The sequence below is a fragment of the Pteronotus mesoamericanus genome, unplaced genomic scaffold (genome assembly GCF_021234165.1).
Source record: "Pteronotus mesoamericanus isolate MK-2021 breed Mesoamerican mustached bat unplaced genomic scaffold, CSHL_Meso_final scaffold_31, whole genome shotgun sequence".
In the NCBI taxonomy this organism is placed as follows: domain Eukaryota; kingdom Metazoa; phylum Chordata; class Mammalia; order Chiroptera; family Mormoopidae; genus Pteronotus; species Pteronotus mesoamericanus.
Window position 1 is genome coordinate 33340606 of NW_026555312.1, and position 17112 is coordinate 33357717.

Genomic DNA, 17112 nt, shown 5'->3' on the forward strand with positions numbered 1-17112 from the left:
CACGGGTCTGTAGTCATCTTTGGAAAAACATGGTTTTGCCTGCGATGGATCTCTTGCTAGGTCAGTGGAAATAGAGTATGAAATGACACTTCGGTGCTTGGTAAATACAGTGCCTATATTGATAAGATGATAATGTCGAGAAAGGGTCTTATTAATATAGATCATTCTGGTTATAATGTCATTGAGTCCTCAAAGACTGATAAGTAAAAATACTATTATGTTTACTGTATACTTATTTCATTTGCCAAAGAATTAATTTCCTATTGTTTACAACATGTAGTAAATTTTAATGTTTGTTTTAATTTTTAAATGAACATATAATTTAACGTGCTTTGATCTTTGCAATTTCCTGAAATACGCTGCCTTGCCTTGAGGCCAACTAACAAATGTATATGCCACAGAATGAATACACGCTTTTCAGAATTAATCACTCTTACTGCTGTGCCTAAACCAAAAGCTCCCTAGAAAAAGGCACCTAAAATGAGGTCTGTTGACCAGAGCATCTGCAACCTGTTCTTTTCTAGTGTGCAAGAAAATAGGTAAGGAGTGTAAACTAGAATGTAAATCAACCAGACAACTAAGCACTCCCTTTAGTTCAATATGAATATATATATATATATATATATATATATAAAATTTTTAATAGCAAAACTTTCTCAAAGTAGCAGTATGTTTGTTTACATTCCTGTACAAGATCCTTGGTTTTTTTTTTTTTAGCTGTTTATATATTTTATTTTAGTCCAATTGTTCTGATTCTAGCCAGCCTGAAGTCATAGCTGTGGACCAGTTACTTTGACTGGCACTGCTCTGGAGGGCTTATTTCATTCTGCTTTATATTGGAATTAGTTGTTATTTTTTTATTCCACATATTGATCAGAGAATCTTTTCTGCGATGCTTAGCATCCAGCCACTTTCTCCCAAACACACATGTCCATGCATTGCTATTGCCGTGCTTGTTAAGATTTGACAATTAGTCTGACCACTGGGTACCTGCCCCAACTTGGATAGTTGTTGGCCGAAACCCCATCAGCACCCACGTAGTTGTTTCTCCTTCAAAATATGCAGGCTGAGGTAGTAAAGGCCACTGCCCCTGCTCCAAGCCTCCACCCTCCCTGCAGGAGCACCTGGAAAGCCATACCTCTTCAGTAATGTGGCATGACTCTGGTACATGCACAATTTCACAGAAAATAGGGAATGTGTCTATTCAGGTTTTAAAATAGCAACAATGAATATACAGAAACCTTCATTGGGTAATATTTTCAGAGAAGATACTATCATGCTTTTATTGTTATTTTATAATTGTTATAGTATATATTATAATCATTATTATTAATTATATGTTATTCATATCCATAACTGCCTTCTAAAGACATCTTGCTTTAAAAATACTTATGGGAGTGAATTAAAAGTTATTCCCTTTTTAGATTTGTGGATATTGAAACAAAAAGGCTAGACTTCTTGTTCATAGTATGCTTTAAATATCCGACACCTAAGAACGCTGATGTAATCAATTTTCTATAAAATGTGTCTCTTGGAACCACCATCAGATGCGCTGATGCAGAAAAGGAAAAATGTGTTGCTCTTTTCCTCGAGTAGAATCCTCAAATGTAGTTGAAAAAGACTACAAATGCATGTACACATATGAAATTCAATTACATACAATTTTTAAAATAATTTACTGATTTTAGAGAGAAAAGAAGGGGGGAGAGAGAGAGAAACATCGATATGCTGTTCCACTTATTTGTGCAGTCATTGGTTGATTCTTATATGTGCTTTAATTGGGGATCAAACCTGCAACATTAACATTTTGGGATGATATTCTAACCAGCTGAACTACCTGGCCAGGGCTTAAAATTTTTTAAATATAAGTTTGCATGTGCACTGAAAAAGTGATAAACAAAAGAAAGAGGGGTCAATATCATATAAATGTTTGCAGCAGCGATTGGGATTGTGGTGTATAGTGTTGTTGATGTTATGCTACTCAGTGGGCCCAAGCTTTGTGGCAACAGAGGATGGGTCTCATCCTGAGTCACAATAACCTTCTGTACAGAGATTCTACATCTATGCTTTGCAGAAATTAAACTATTCCCACTCTGTCAGGGCTAGTCCTCTGAAATGCTATGAAAAGAATCAGGCCATGTTTTAGCTTGCCACATGGAAGTGAATTTGACCACTGATGTGCATACACTACAGCATTTTGGGGGCATCTGTGGCATCCTTTGCCACAAACTCTCACAAAAGAAAAAGAAGCAAATAGTTTTCAGTATCTTACATTGCTCACTAGTTATATGTGATCAGCCCAGAATTGCCAGTTATGTTCTTACATGTTTCAAATATGCCATTAGGATGGCTACCTTGATTTACTTTTTGTCATAATTATGTTTATTATAAAACAAAATAAAATATATAATATATTAAGACATTCCTATAATAAAAGACATGCCCTACATCAAGTCTGAGTCTGCTCCCAGTCAACTAACACAGCCCATGAAAATACTAAACTCAAATATCGGCCAGTTACAACTTTCAAAGCCTGTGTCCCTTGTTAGGGATTTCTTATTAGTATTTTTTTTCCATCAGCATTTTTAATGGATGAACATTTCTATGGAAGGATGACAGATCCTGAAAGTGTTTCTGCGTTACTTTTGAATTTTCTTTTGAATTTTCTGCTGAGATGGCCTCTTGGAGAGTCAAACAGCTTAGTGAAACACTACATTTTTTTAGTTTGCTTATTTCTTCCTTTTGTGATTTAGAGACAGTGCTTCACAAAGTTGGTTGTTTCTTCAAACATCTCTAAAGAAATGTTCTTACTCAGAAGAAACCAGCTTGCCCCCTCCATCTGTCTTCTCTCTCTCTCCCTCTCTCTCACTCTTACTCTCTCTCTCCTGGGAACTACTCAGGTATAGGCAGCAGGACTGTTAGAGCTGTACCTTAGGTTTTGATTAAATAAAAAACTGGGTACTATCTATGATAACTCTTTGAATTTCTCTGCAGTCTAGAGATACTGTATCAGTTGAGATATACTCAATATATATGCTTAGTAAGAGAGAACCATTGGATTTCATTTTCATAATCTGTACATGTTGTTATTTCTAGAAATGACATTTTCCCTTTTCAACAGAGGAGATTCAGGTATAGCATTCTTTTCTCCAATTTGATAATAATTAGATATGATTCTGTAACCCACTTACATCCAGACTTGGATTTCAGGGCTCCAAAACTAAACTATGGATGGCAGAACCCTGCCTTGCTTAAACTTAGTCACTTCTTTTTACACTTTTATAATTTTATTATCTGGGATTAATCTTGTTTATGCACTGGAATATGTTACAAAGTTTACTGAAGTGTTGAAAGTATTTATTTAGAAATTTATTTAAAAATTTAAAGCTGGAATGATATAAGCTGGAAAATGGCTTCAATATTTCCCATTTTATATAAAATCTTTATAGCAAAATGACAGTATTTATAGGGATGATCAAGGTTGGAGAAATGGTTGATAACATGCACTTTTCTCACACATCTGAACATAACTGTTTCTTATAGAAAACCCATGATCTGCACCAAAAGGACCATCATCAATTATAGGCTCCTTCAAGGATAAGCTTGAGATTAAAAATAAATACCCCTTACTTTTCATAGAAGCAGATTTCTTTTTTCCTACTTAAATAAAGTTTATTTACTTGATAAATGAAGCTGAACATAACCTTTCATTTTCTTTTTTTACTTAAATTTTTAAAATTATTTTTTATATATTTTTATTTTTTATTCAAATACATTTGTCTCCACCTTCCCACCACCACTTTCCCCAGCCTCACTCCCCCACCTCCCTGCCTCAATCCTTCCCCACTTTGCCTTTGTCAATGAGTCCTGGGTACATGTTCCTTGACTTGACCCTTCCCTTCCCTTTCCCCACCCAACCCTTCCTCCTTCCCTCTTGATTCTGTTGGTTTCTTTTTTCTTTCAATGTTGCTGGTCATATTTTCCTTGCTTATTTGTTTTGTTGGTTAGGTTCCACTTACTGGTGAGATCACATAGTATTTGTCTTTCGCTCCCTGGTTTATTTCGCTTAGCATAATGCTCTCTAGTTCCATCCATGCTGTCGCAAAGGGGAGTAGTTCTTTTTTTCTTTCTGCTGTGTAGTATTCCATTGTGTAAATGTACCATAGTTTTTTGATCCACTAATCTACTTATGAGTATTTAGGTTGCTTCTAGCACTTGGCAGAAGCAGATTTTTTTGAGCTAAATGAACACACCTAAGGAAATATAGCATCATCCTTTAATTGATTAATAACAGAAACACCGACCATTTCATTAACAAGAAATCAGTGTTGGCTGATTATGTGTTATGTGCAGTGTTAGAGCAGTGGACCGAGCAGTCACAGACTTTGCCCTCTAGTTAGTATGATAATCATGGAGAAAAAGGCTCCCAACAAGTAGTCCACCAGTGACTGCTGTCTGTGCACCATGCATTTCTTCAGGCAAGGTAACTTCTAAAGCCACATGAAACTGCATTACTTTGCACACAGTGGACAGAGTTGAGACAGAGTCGAGATAACCTGTTAGAAGTCATCTTGCTCCCCTTACTTCCTCCTTGAGGCAGGACTGATTCTAATTCTTTCTGTAGTTACAGAACCAGTTCGGTTCTGAGGAATTTAAAACTTTTTATTTTTGGTGCAGTTTTAAATCTCTGAGCATCCTTGTTGGTATCTATTGTTTCTTAGGGTATACAGAGAAGTCAGCTATACATGAGATTTATTTGCATGCCCAGCTCACTAACCTTAAATTGAAAGGGGGAAATTCCCTAAATCCTATCCATTTTTAAAGTTTAAAATGATGCTTCATGTCATGTGGAAATTATCCTGGCTGCCAGAATTTCTGATGGAGTAAATTGACCAACAAAAGGTGGACAAGTGCAGTTCCAGGAGCAGCTTCCATTCTTTGTATTTCCACAGGGCCTTTCTCTGAGAGACCCAGGTCCGGAAGAATAATACCAACAGTCTCCTAACTTCTCCTAACAGTCTTCTGAGGCCCATATTTACATAAACAGTCCTAAATGCAGACCAGATCAGTTTGAGAGGCCAGGCACAGATCATTTTGAAAATTGAACTCTCTCTCTTGACTGGAACCTCAGTGGTGGGGGTGGAGCATTACAGAGCTTTCCAGTTTACAGTAATAAAAATGACTGCATCCTGCTTATGGCTGTGGGTACTGGGACTCCTTTTATTCCTCACATGCAAAGAGCAAGGCTTTGGAGGCCAGGGGAATTGCAGTGTGAAAGGGAAGGGGTCAGGGCTAGGCAGGGGGAGTTGACTTTGAGGAAGCAGAAGTTAGCTATTTTTTATTTTTTTAATTTAATTTTCTTATTCCTCACCCAAGGACATATTTTCATTGATTTTTTTTTTTTGAGAGTGAGAGAAATATTGATGTGGGAGTGAAACATTGATTGGCTGCCTTGCATATGCACTCTGACCAGGGACTGAACCTACAACTTAGGTAAGTGTCCTGGTCAGGAATCGAACCTGTAACATTTTGGTGTACAGAACGATGCTCCAACCAACTGAGCAACCCAACCAGGGCAGAAGCCAGCTGCTTTAAACTATGGACTAGACACACACTAGAGGGGTTTTGAAACAAGTTTCCTAAAGAACTCAGCAGTCTGCATGCCTTTCCGCAGCTCTCTAAGAAAAGTGTCTCTGGCTTGGGGAGAGTCATAAAAAATTGCCACTCTGACACCCTCATCTTAATCTCACAATTTGAGGAACGATAGAGAAAGTGCAGCCGACAAAGTTTGGGACTGTCTCCAAGGTTCCTCTTGGCTTTATGAAGTGCACAATGGGAAACTTCATCTCTGTCCTTCCTTTGCATCAGCAGGTGCAGATTAAGCCAAGCCCCTGATTTAATGCTTAAAGCTGCCAATGGAAATGTGGCTTTCAAGTTTAAAGCGTCTGAGGCTGGTGCTTCTAGCTCTGTCCTTGTGGCCTTTGTCCTAATGCTTTCTCTAAGCTTGAAATTATTTCTCTTTACAGACCTACTCTTTGGCCAGACAAGATTTAAAGTATAGTGACACCGAGATGCATTTCACATGCTTTGATGGAGAGACACTGCCCATTTGAAGTGGCTGCAATTCACATGTCCTGTCAGAGACTTACTACTAATCAGCACCACTGGATGAATCAGATGAATGTTACCAGAGTTATTTTCAAATGGCTTTCCTCCAAGTACTCTCCATAATGTCAACAATAAAATCTAGCAGATGTATTCATATAGGAAAGTTAGAAATCACATCTTATACTAATAATTTTTGCAAGAGCCAACAGTTCATTGATTATGCAGTGCTAGGCTGAGGATAAAGGAACTACTGACTCATTCATTCTGGTTTTTGTTTTTCTTTCATCTCCTTGAAGCTGAGTTCATCTAATAGGAGAAAAACTGGACAGCAGGCGGGAAGATGGTCTGTTGCAAAGTGCATTAATGATCCAAGTTGAATAAATGCAAAATTTGTCATTGATCAATAACAGATAGGTAGATGCAACTCAGGAAGTGAAAACATTAAAGGGTATTTCACACAGCAGGTTGCCATGGATGACTGACTCGCCCGTTGGTGATAATGGGAGATGAAAGTGAAATCCAGAAAGAGACCAAGAAACTTCTGGAGTATAAGCCAAACCCTTTGACTCTCCAGGAATTTTCTCCAACTCCACACCACTCTCAGCTTCTAACATTTCTATATATGCTGGGACATGAAGTCAAGTCAGAAATTGTAAAAAGCAAAAGTTGATTGAAAATGGATTTTTGTTAGACTTCCTGATGTTCTATCTTATAAGTGGTTCAACACCAACTACTTTTTCTATATGTTTTCCAAAGTGTTTTTTTCTCTCTTACCATTTAATTAAAATATTTGCAGATAGTTGATTTACCGTTCCTATAAAAGAGGCAGAAACTTTGAGCACTATAGTTTTAAAAAATGATAGATACATTACATATAATGTCATTTACAACTGTCCAAATGAAAGAGTATTTCAGGAGTTTGATAGTCAGTATGCTATGGGCCTTATTGATGAGGATGCTTGCCAAATGTCAATATCAATGTCAAAAACCACACAAACAATAGGAAACAATGGGACCCTCATTACCTTTGTTTTACCACCACTCCTAATTCCACAGTCACCCTTTGTCTACAGTTTCACTTCCCATGGATTCAGTTACACACTGAAACTCAGCTGAGATCCAAAAATATTAAATGAAAAATTCTAGAAATAAACAATTTAGAAGTTTTAAATTGCATGCTATTCTGAATATAGGGATGAAATCTTTTGCCTTCCCGCTCTGTCCTGCCTGGAAAGTAAATTATCCCTTCTTACAGCCTCTCCATGCTCTATAAGTTCCTTACCCATTAGTCACCTAGTAGCCATCTCAGGTTATCAGACTGACTGTCTTGGTTATCACAGTGTTTGTGTTCAAATTGTTGCCAATAGAAATTAGGTTCTTCCATGAGATCACAAGAAAAGCATTTCAAGGACCCATGCACCGGAGACTGTGTTATGGCATGGTTTATTTATGTGGAGATAGAAGCTGTCCCCTACTTTTCCAGTGTCCCATCTCCCTCTGCCCTGCCATGGAAAAGGTCCATCCCTGTCCTCAGTAAGGCCAAGGCAAAAGCCAGTGTCCAGAGATTCTGCTTCATGTTACATTACATTCCAGTCTGGCACCTGGCTAGTTTAGCATGTGTTTCCAGCTGTAGTCCATTTCAGGCTCCCTCCTGGAGCCTGCAAGTGGAGTTGTATGGCCATGGGCCACATGACTGGTATACCCACATGGCGACGTGCTCCCTGTTGAGAGAGTGCACAAATAAATGGGCAAGTGCATCACCAGATAGGCCAGATAGAGCGTCTTTGTTCCCCTGGGATTATCCTAATTCAGGTTTGGGACAGACCAGGTGCCATTTCAAAAGAACCAATCAACTTCCCAAACTTTCACAGGCTTCAGGTGTCTCCACCTCCCAATAAACCCCTTCTTTCCTCAGGCTAGACTGACAGGTCTCTTTGGTCAAGCACCTTGCCCTGCACCATTTTGACTTCTATTAGACATATGCCTACCTTCCTCTGCTCCTACCTGGCAATCTGGTACTAGAGTTGGAGGAAGGGAAGATTGTTAATCCTCTTGACAGAGAAATACTGTAATCCCCTGGAGTGTGAAGATCTAGCTCCCTGACTAGCAAGCAAACCAGTTTATATTGCCCATTTTTTTAAGCTCAGTGTCTAGTTCCCTTTACTCTTCTTTTCTAGATGAATACTGACGGTAACAAAGTCAAGTTTATTTTGCTTAATAATGCCCCCCAAACATAAGAATAGTGAGGCTGGCAATTCAGATATGTCAAAGAGAAGCTGTAAAGTACTTCCTTTAAGTGAAAAGGTAACAGTTCTCGACTAATAAGGAAAGGAAAAAAATTGTATGTTGAAGTTGGTAAGAACAAATCTTCAGTCTATAAACTTGTGAAGAAGGTAAAAAGAAATTCATGTCAGTTTTAACTCTGGTAACTCAAACTAAAAAATTCACACCACCATGCATAAGTGCTCAGTTAAGGTGGAAAAGGCATTAAACATGTGGCTGGAAGATGTGAACAGAAAATGAGCTTCAATTGATGTGTTGTGTAAGAAAGTATTGAGCCTATATGAAGATTTCAAGGAATCCTTGAAACAAGTGACAGCAAGACATTTACTGTAAGTAAGGGACAGTAATACAAATTCAGAAATAGGTTTGGTGTAAAAAATATAAAAATTCTGGGGAGAGAGAGAGAGAGAGAGCATGCACACAAGAGAGAGTGCACATTCACATAACATTTATAACAGTATATTGCTACCATTGTCCTTTTTATTATTAGTTACTTTTGTTAAGCTCTTACTGTGCCTAATTTATAAATTAAACTTTAGCATGTATATAGGAAGAAACATAGGATTCAGTACTATCTGAAGTTTCAGGCATCCATTGGGGGTCTTGGAATGCATCTTCCGCATATAAGGGGAGACTACTATATAGATTTCCCTTAAATGTCAATGTCACTTTTAGATTAATAACCAAATTGTCTAAGTACACCTCTGACAGCAGATTTACCTTCATTCCATAAAAATGAATGAAGTCATGTAACAAGTAATTTTATTTCACAGAAAATGTTGGGAAAATTCCAACATGTAACATTTCACTAATTTAACAACTCATTATTGTATTCATGCCAGGACAGAGGTCTCAAGACTGGAAGTGGAGGAAGCATTTCTCATCAGCACTTCTGTGCCTGGAAAGGGGTATCTCTTTCTCAGCCCTGCCTGTGGACCGCTTTGGACTGGTGTACAGGGCTCGTGGAGCACATCAATGCCCAACAGGGCTGTCCCAGCCCTGCTTGCCCCTGCCCTAAGTTCAGCCCAGCTCCAACCCTCTGAGACACCGCCTATGACATGCTTAAATATCAGTTACTCTTGTGAAGGTCTCCTTCATCTCTCTCAGAGGTCCTGTCTTCCTCTCTCAACATTTATTCATTCATCCAGCAAACATTCATTGAGCACCTACTCTGTGCCTAATGCCAGGCTTTATCTCAGGAGGTGAACAAGAGAGTCTCTACCCTAGAAATCCATAGTCTAGTGACACCAGAGCAAGCATCAACCAAATACTCACACTAATACATCTTAGCTACAAAATGTGAAAGGGCTGTAATAAAAAGTAACATGAGCTAATTATAAAGGAGATCTGTTTTGCAGGGGAGCAGAGGGAAGGAGCTGTGGTCACTATTTTGAGGATGGGGCTTTGAGCTGGCATCTGAAGAACAGGTAGCAATTAACAGGCTGAAAGATTGGGAAGGTGGTCCAGGTCCAGGAAGGAGAATTTGCCAAGACCCGTGGAAGGAAAGGTATATTACTTCTCTTTTACTTTCCTAACTCTGACTTAGCTCTTATAATTATCCCCAACAAAAGAGGTTGGAGAAAACAAAAACCAAACAAACAAAAAACTGCACCTACAAGAACTTGAAATCCTTGCAGCTGGGCAAAAGTTACCCAGAAGGAAGCTCAGGAAGAAAGGAATTTCACATATGAGGACACAGGGTTTAGGGAGGTGTGGTCCTGACTGCTGGTTGTAACCTGGTGTGCTCTCCTTCTTTCTTTCAGTACAGGAACCATGTCCCTGACTGCCAGACTACTTTCTTCAGCAGAGCACAGCTAATCCACTGGGGACTATATTTCCCAGCTTTCTTTGTAGTGAAGTATGTCCAAATAACTAAGTTCCAGTGGGATTTAAGTGAAAATGTATAGTGCGTCCTTTAAGGGAAATTGTTCATTTTCTATTTCCTCTTCCTTCGCCTTTCCCTCTTCTCTTCTAACAGAGTAAGTGCCTGGGTCACTGGGTAGCCTCTGATGCAGTTACATCCCAAGTCTCATGTTCCACGAGGGAGAAGTATCCTGTAATCTTTTATTCTGACATCTCTTTAAGTTAGCCCATTCCCTAGTTAACACAGAAGTGGTTATCTTATTTGTTTTGTCAGTACAATGCTAACCAAAAGTCATAACCGAAGTCATAATGGCAAGATAAAGAAATTTGATTACATAAAAATTTTGTAGGTCACCAAATACCCCAAGCCAAATCACATGCCAAATGACAAAACTGGGAAACAATATTTGCAACACATGACAGACTAAAGACTATTATCACACATATTTTTTTAGGTCTTTATTATCTGTCAGGCCCTGTGCTGAGTGCTTAATGGAGACTGTCCTGATTAACACTGACTACAGCCCTATGTGGTAGCTGTTATACAGCACAGTGATTGACCATGGGCTGCAAATTCACACTGACTCGCTCTGTGACTTTGCAGAAGGGACCTAAAATAGGGGTATATTATCTTCTTACTAGGATTGTTTATGAAAATTAAATGAGACAGAGTAACTGTAAACAGCTGTGTCGGTGTGTCCTGGATAAGAGCAAAGAACAAAGGCAGTAAGTAGGGCTGAAATTCACTGCCTGCTCTCCAGGCCATGGGCACTCGTGCAGGGCAGTGCAAGCCTTGAGGAACAGTGCCTTTTCTAATTTTCAGCAAAGACACCTTATGAACTTGCTGCCCTGAAATAACTGCTTAGCAAAGTGCCTGCAGTAGGTGCTCAATATGAGTTAACAATTATCATTAACATTAGCATTATTGTTCTCATTCTCCAGGTGAGAAAACTGAGGCTCAGAGAAGCTAAGTGATTTGTCTATCATGGGGTTAACGCAGAGATTCCTATAAATATATTTTAATAAAGTCAAGGAATCCAATAATAATGTATAAAGGATATTGTTCACAAAAAAATACACACATATGAAAAGACATACCAAATTATTCAAAATTAAAGAAGTGAGTTAAAATAATAAATGAGAGCCCTGGCTGGTGTGGTTCAGTGGATTGAGCGCTGGCCTGCAAACTGAAAGGTTGTAGGTTCGATTCCTAGTTAGGGCACATGCCTGGATTGCAGACCAGGTTTCCATTTGGGGATGTGCAAGAACCAACTGATTGATGTTTCCCTCTCCTCTTCTCTCTCTAAAAATAAATAAAGTCTTTAATAAATGAGGTATTTTTTATTTACCATATTAGCAAACTTTGGTTATATTTAGTTTTCATAAGGGCTATGAGAAAACAATCTTTCATACTATTGATAGGCCTATATATTGGCTTGAGGCTTCTTTCTACTGAGTTTCAAAACTAATTTATCAAATCCCAGATATGATGGTGCCTTACTCAGGAATTCTGACCTAGGGAAACTGTGGTGTGTTTGAAAGATCAGCTCACCTGGACATGTGCGGCCTGTGGCTAGTCAGTAGCTTGTCACTGAAAATAGGTTTTCTCTGAGATTTTAGTGTCTTGGGGCTTAAAAATAAGAAAAAGAGTGCTTCATTTTATACTTTATATAAGATTTAACTTAGCTATTGGGTGAAAAAGGTGCAAACCTTTCAAATAATTGCCTTTAAACAACAACAAAATGTTAACATGAGCATTTAAAATCATTTTATATATTAATAAATCATTCACTCCTCTTCCTTCTTAAAAGAGGCTATACTATATACTTTAATTTTTTATTGAAGACTCAGTGTCATCATTATTGAACATCATTTACTGTGCCATCAGAACTCAACACCAAACTGTTTTATATTATTCCCAAGGCTAAATAAATTAAGAGGACTCTTCAGTAAATTACATTAGGACATCCAGGTGGCCTTCTGGAAAATAAAGCTGGAGCCCTATCTCACATCCAGATGAATCTCGGTGGATCAAATATTTGAGTATAATAAATGGAATTGTAAAAGAACTTGAAACAAACATGGGAGAACTGTTTTATAATAATAGAATAGGGAAGCCGGACAACTCTGAGGCAAAACCTAGAAGCCCTTAAATAAGATATAAGTTCGATGATGTAAAATGATATCTGCATAGTAAAAACAAAACAAAACAAAAACACTACAACAAAGTCCAAAGGGAATATTGGGAAAAGGTGTTATAATTCATATTATAGACAAGGGCTCAATCTCCCCCAAATTTAAAGAGCTCTAGAAATTGATTTAAAAATTACTCATTTTTTACTAATATTAATAATTTTTATTACTAATAATTATGAGTAAGTCCTTACTGCATGCTTTATCTATGATCAGAAGCAGTACACTTCATTCCCAGGTTTATCGATTTAAAAAATAAAAAAACAGGCAATGATAAAAAACCATTCCCTAGTGCCTTATACACATTATCACATTTATCTTTTGAACAATTTTGGCATTTTCAACTACATTTTGCATATGAGAAAATCAAGATTCAGAGATTCTTGTTGGTTCTCTTTGGTAAGCTTAATAAGCACCAAAACTGAGACTTGACAGAAATCAGAGAACTGAAACATGTTGCTCTATTGCCCAAAATGTCTCTGAGGTTTCTGCGAGACTCTGTTTTAGGAGGGTGGATCTAACTAGCATCCCACAATGACTTTTGCTCTCCGTGTTCAAGTTCACTTGATTTTCACCTTCCAACTTTCAATTTGGGATAAAAAATATTTCCCCACCAAAACTTCCCTTCTTTAAAAGAAATTATATATGTAAAATGTTTATATGAAGTGCTCCTTGGTAATTTCCACCTCTTGGATATTCTCTGCTCTTCAGCATGGCTGTCAAGGGTCTTCCTCTGCCCTATACTTCTGAGGGATGCTACAGGCACATACCTGTGGGGCATGGCGCTCCATGACATCATCTCCAAAAGGAGATAAGGACAAGGAGCAGAACTCCTACAGCCTGACAAAGACTTTGATTTTTGATGCCCCTTTCTAATCTCCCCAACTTGAGAATCATTGCTTTATCATTTATGTGTATCTATAAAGCAACAGTTTCTCTCATTTTTAAAGTTATGAATAGATAATTATGCTCCCAAACGCTATGCTCCCAAACACTAAATAGTGTCAGGATAATGGGGTGGGGGTAGGTATGAAGGTTAACAGGTATATAGCCTGATGTATATATAGTACCCCACCCTAGAGATTCAGAGTACATGGGGATGGGGCCAAGGAATCTGCATTTTAATAAGCTTGCTATGTGACTCTACCACAAACTGGGAAATGCTGGTTGGAAAATTAGGTCAATCCAGCTTAAGTTTCAGCCTGAATAGGTGGGATTGACTCAAGCAGTGGTAGAGTCAGGAAACAGCAATAGAGTCAACACTATGATCATCATCACCATCAAAAACTATCTCTGCAGTGCCAATTATATGAAAGGCAATTACCAACCTTAAAAAGTAGGAAAAAATAAGGGGCCTCAGGACAGAGAGGTTGTCGGGACTGAAATTAGAAAAATGAATCTGGATTCCACTAGAGGTTGGTTAAGAAGTGGTGCAGTGCCCTGGCTGGTGTGGCTCAGTGAATTGAGCACCAGTGTGAGGAGCAAGAGAATGCTGGTTTGATACCCAGTCAGGGCACATACCTTGGCTGTGGGCCAGGTCCCCAGCTGAGGGTGTAAGAGGGGCAAGCAATCGTTGTTTCTCTCCTTCTCTTTCCCCTCTCTCTAAAAAGAAATAAATAAAATCTTCAAAGGAAAAAAAAAGAAGTGGTACAGTAAGTCAGTAAAATGCATCTGATGCTTATCCAAAAATTTTATATGTAATGGAGGCTAGCAAACTCATGAAGCCACAAGTACTACAAAATCACCTCCTCTGTGTGTGTTTGTCAGGCAGGCTGCATTAAGATCAGAGCTATGTCCTGACATGCCAACTTGTCCATATGATGAAAAGAAATGATTTTTGAACTCACTGATTCATTCGTGGCAAACCATGACAAGATGTGAGAACAATGCATTGGGAAAAGCATCGAGGGTGCTGGGATGGTAGCTGGTTCAGGAGAGGAATGAACTCCCTTCATTCAGGCTGGAGAGCCAAAACGATCTATTGTGTACACTGGGGAAGTGTTGGCCACATAAGAAAGACAGGAAGATTCCATGAGGCAGTTAAAATTGTCAATTACGTTAAGCATAAGCCACTGAATTCTCAATCTTTTCAACTTCATGAAGTGTTGGGCAGTGGCAACTGCTTCATACTGAAGCTCCACATGTTTCCTTTCAACATAGGAGAAGAATGGGTGTTTCCAAGAAAACTTCTATCTTTAGGGATATCATATGAATGACTGAATGAGGATTTGCAAATGAGGATATCTTAGAGATAAGTCTTGCTCATTTGAAAGCCTAATTTACCCTTAAAAGACAAGCTTATTTCAGTATTCCCAGGTAAGATAAAGTGACCTTGAAGATTGTAAACCTGTAGCTTGGGTCCCTTGGGTCCATCCCTTGGTCCCCAGGGTTATTTGGAGTGGAAAACTCCTCCTTGTCTGAAGCCATATGGGAGGAGGGATTCATGGTTTCCCATGTTTGTTTGGAGCCAGGGACAGGGTCCTTCCTCAATAACTACTTCTTGAATTCATAAATGAACCTGGTTATAAACTCACCTGAAATATTTGCTGAAAGTATTTTGAAGGGCATGAAAAAACACTTGACAAAATTGTGGAAAAGAATTTCAGCCCTGGCCAGGTGGCTCAGTTGGTTGGAGCATCATCCCATAGATCAAAATGTTGCAGGTTCAATTCCTGGTCAGGGCACACACCTATGTTATGGGTTCCATCCCGGTTGGGCCAAATAACGGGAGGCAACTGATCGATGTCTCTCCTTCTCACTCTCTTCCTCTCTCTAAAGTCAATAAACATATCCTTGCATGAGGATTAAGAAAAAAAAATTCATAAACATTACCCAGTGACAGTAGTCAGGGAACAAGAAATCCTTTAGTCCTTTTTTAAATATAATCTTGGAATTACATCTTCACAAATTTATAACAGATCCTAAGGATCACTTCAGATGGCTTCTTGAATCAAACTTTTTTAAAATAATAGTTAGCCAAACCTATCAAATGGGGCAATTAAATGCCTTTCTCCATTCTCATGTAGACACATGTAAGCTGCAATTCTTTATGCTGGTTAAAAATAGTTTGAAAAACAAAACCAAACAAGAATTTGTTTTACTAATGTAGGACTTTATCTGAATCTTAATTTAAAAATAAGCACCATTAAGCTGAACATCACTGTTATTGATTATTAGTGCTAACCTTACTGAGGAATTTATTTTCAGGTTTCGATCTTTGTTAATTAAACTTACTGTTACTTGTATGTTGTTATTTATATTCTCATTAAAAAATTTTTTTGAGCCCTGGCTGGTGTGGTGTCAGTCACTGATTCAATTCCCAGTCAGAGCACAAGCCTTGGTTGTGAGTTTGGCCCGGATGGGGAACATAAGAGAGGTAGCCGATAAGAAAGGCAACCGATGTCTCTCTCATATCAATGTTTCTCTTCCTCTCTTTCTCCTTCCACTCTCTCTAAAAATAAATGAAATCTTTAAAAACATTAATTTGAAAAATAAAATAAAAATGCTTTTGAAATTCAACAACATTATTTAATGGAACAATATTTTTTCAGCAATATTGATGACCATTTAAATTATTTACCTTTATTTATACATGAGATAGGTATTACATATTTTATATTATTTATATATAAATATAATTTATAGTAGTGCTATATGGTTATCTTTCCAAATAATGAAATTTAATTCTAAAAGTTGAGTCGATTAAAAATATTAAGTAATGATTAGCATAAGTAATATAGAGAATCATGGAGACAATATCAGAATGACTGAACTTGGGGAAACAGCTTTGAAAGGAGTGCAGATTGAGCATGGAGTGGAGACAGGCAAGCTAACAAAGTAAGTGCGTCTCCTAGGATCACTTATTCAGGTGGGACTTTATCTTAAGAGCAGTGAGAGCCACTCAAGAGCTGAAAGCAGGGGAGGGTCATGACCTTTACAGAATCATTATGAGAGTGGTGTGGAGAGCAGATTGGAGGGTGACAAGAGGAAGCAGAGAGACCAACTGGGAGCCAACTTCAATAATCCAGGAGACAGATGATGGTGGCCTAAGCCTTGGTGTTGCAAGTAGGACAGAGAATGAAAAGTCATCTCATGGCATGGTCATTGAGGGAGAAGAAACTCTGGTTTCTGACTTAGATATCTGGGTCAATGGTGGGATGGGGCCCTTCAGAGAGATATGAAATACAGAAGTGGGTTTTAGTAGAATTATGATGACTTGTTTAGACATGTTGTATTTGAGGTGACTTGTAAGAAAATGAAGACATGTCCAGTGGGCCAGGAGCTTACAGGAAAGACCTTGATTGGAGTTATCAGCACTTTTTTTTTTAGAAAGACACAGACACCCGCCTGTATCTATCAGTCAGCTCGGGCTACCAAAATAAAGTACTACAGACCGAGGGGCTTAAACTACAGAAATTTATTTTCTTGTAGTCCTGGAAGTTAGAAGTCCACAATCAAGGTGTCTGCAGTGCTGGTTTCCTCTGAGGGTCTCTCTCATTGGCTTGTAGAAGGTCCTCTTATTCCAGTGTTTTCACATAGTCTTCCTTCTGTGTGTACGTGTCTGTCCTGATATCTTCTTCTTATAAAGACATGTCATATTGGATTAGGGCCTATTCTGATTACCTAATTTTACCTAATTAAGTCTTTAAAGACTCTAACTCCAAA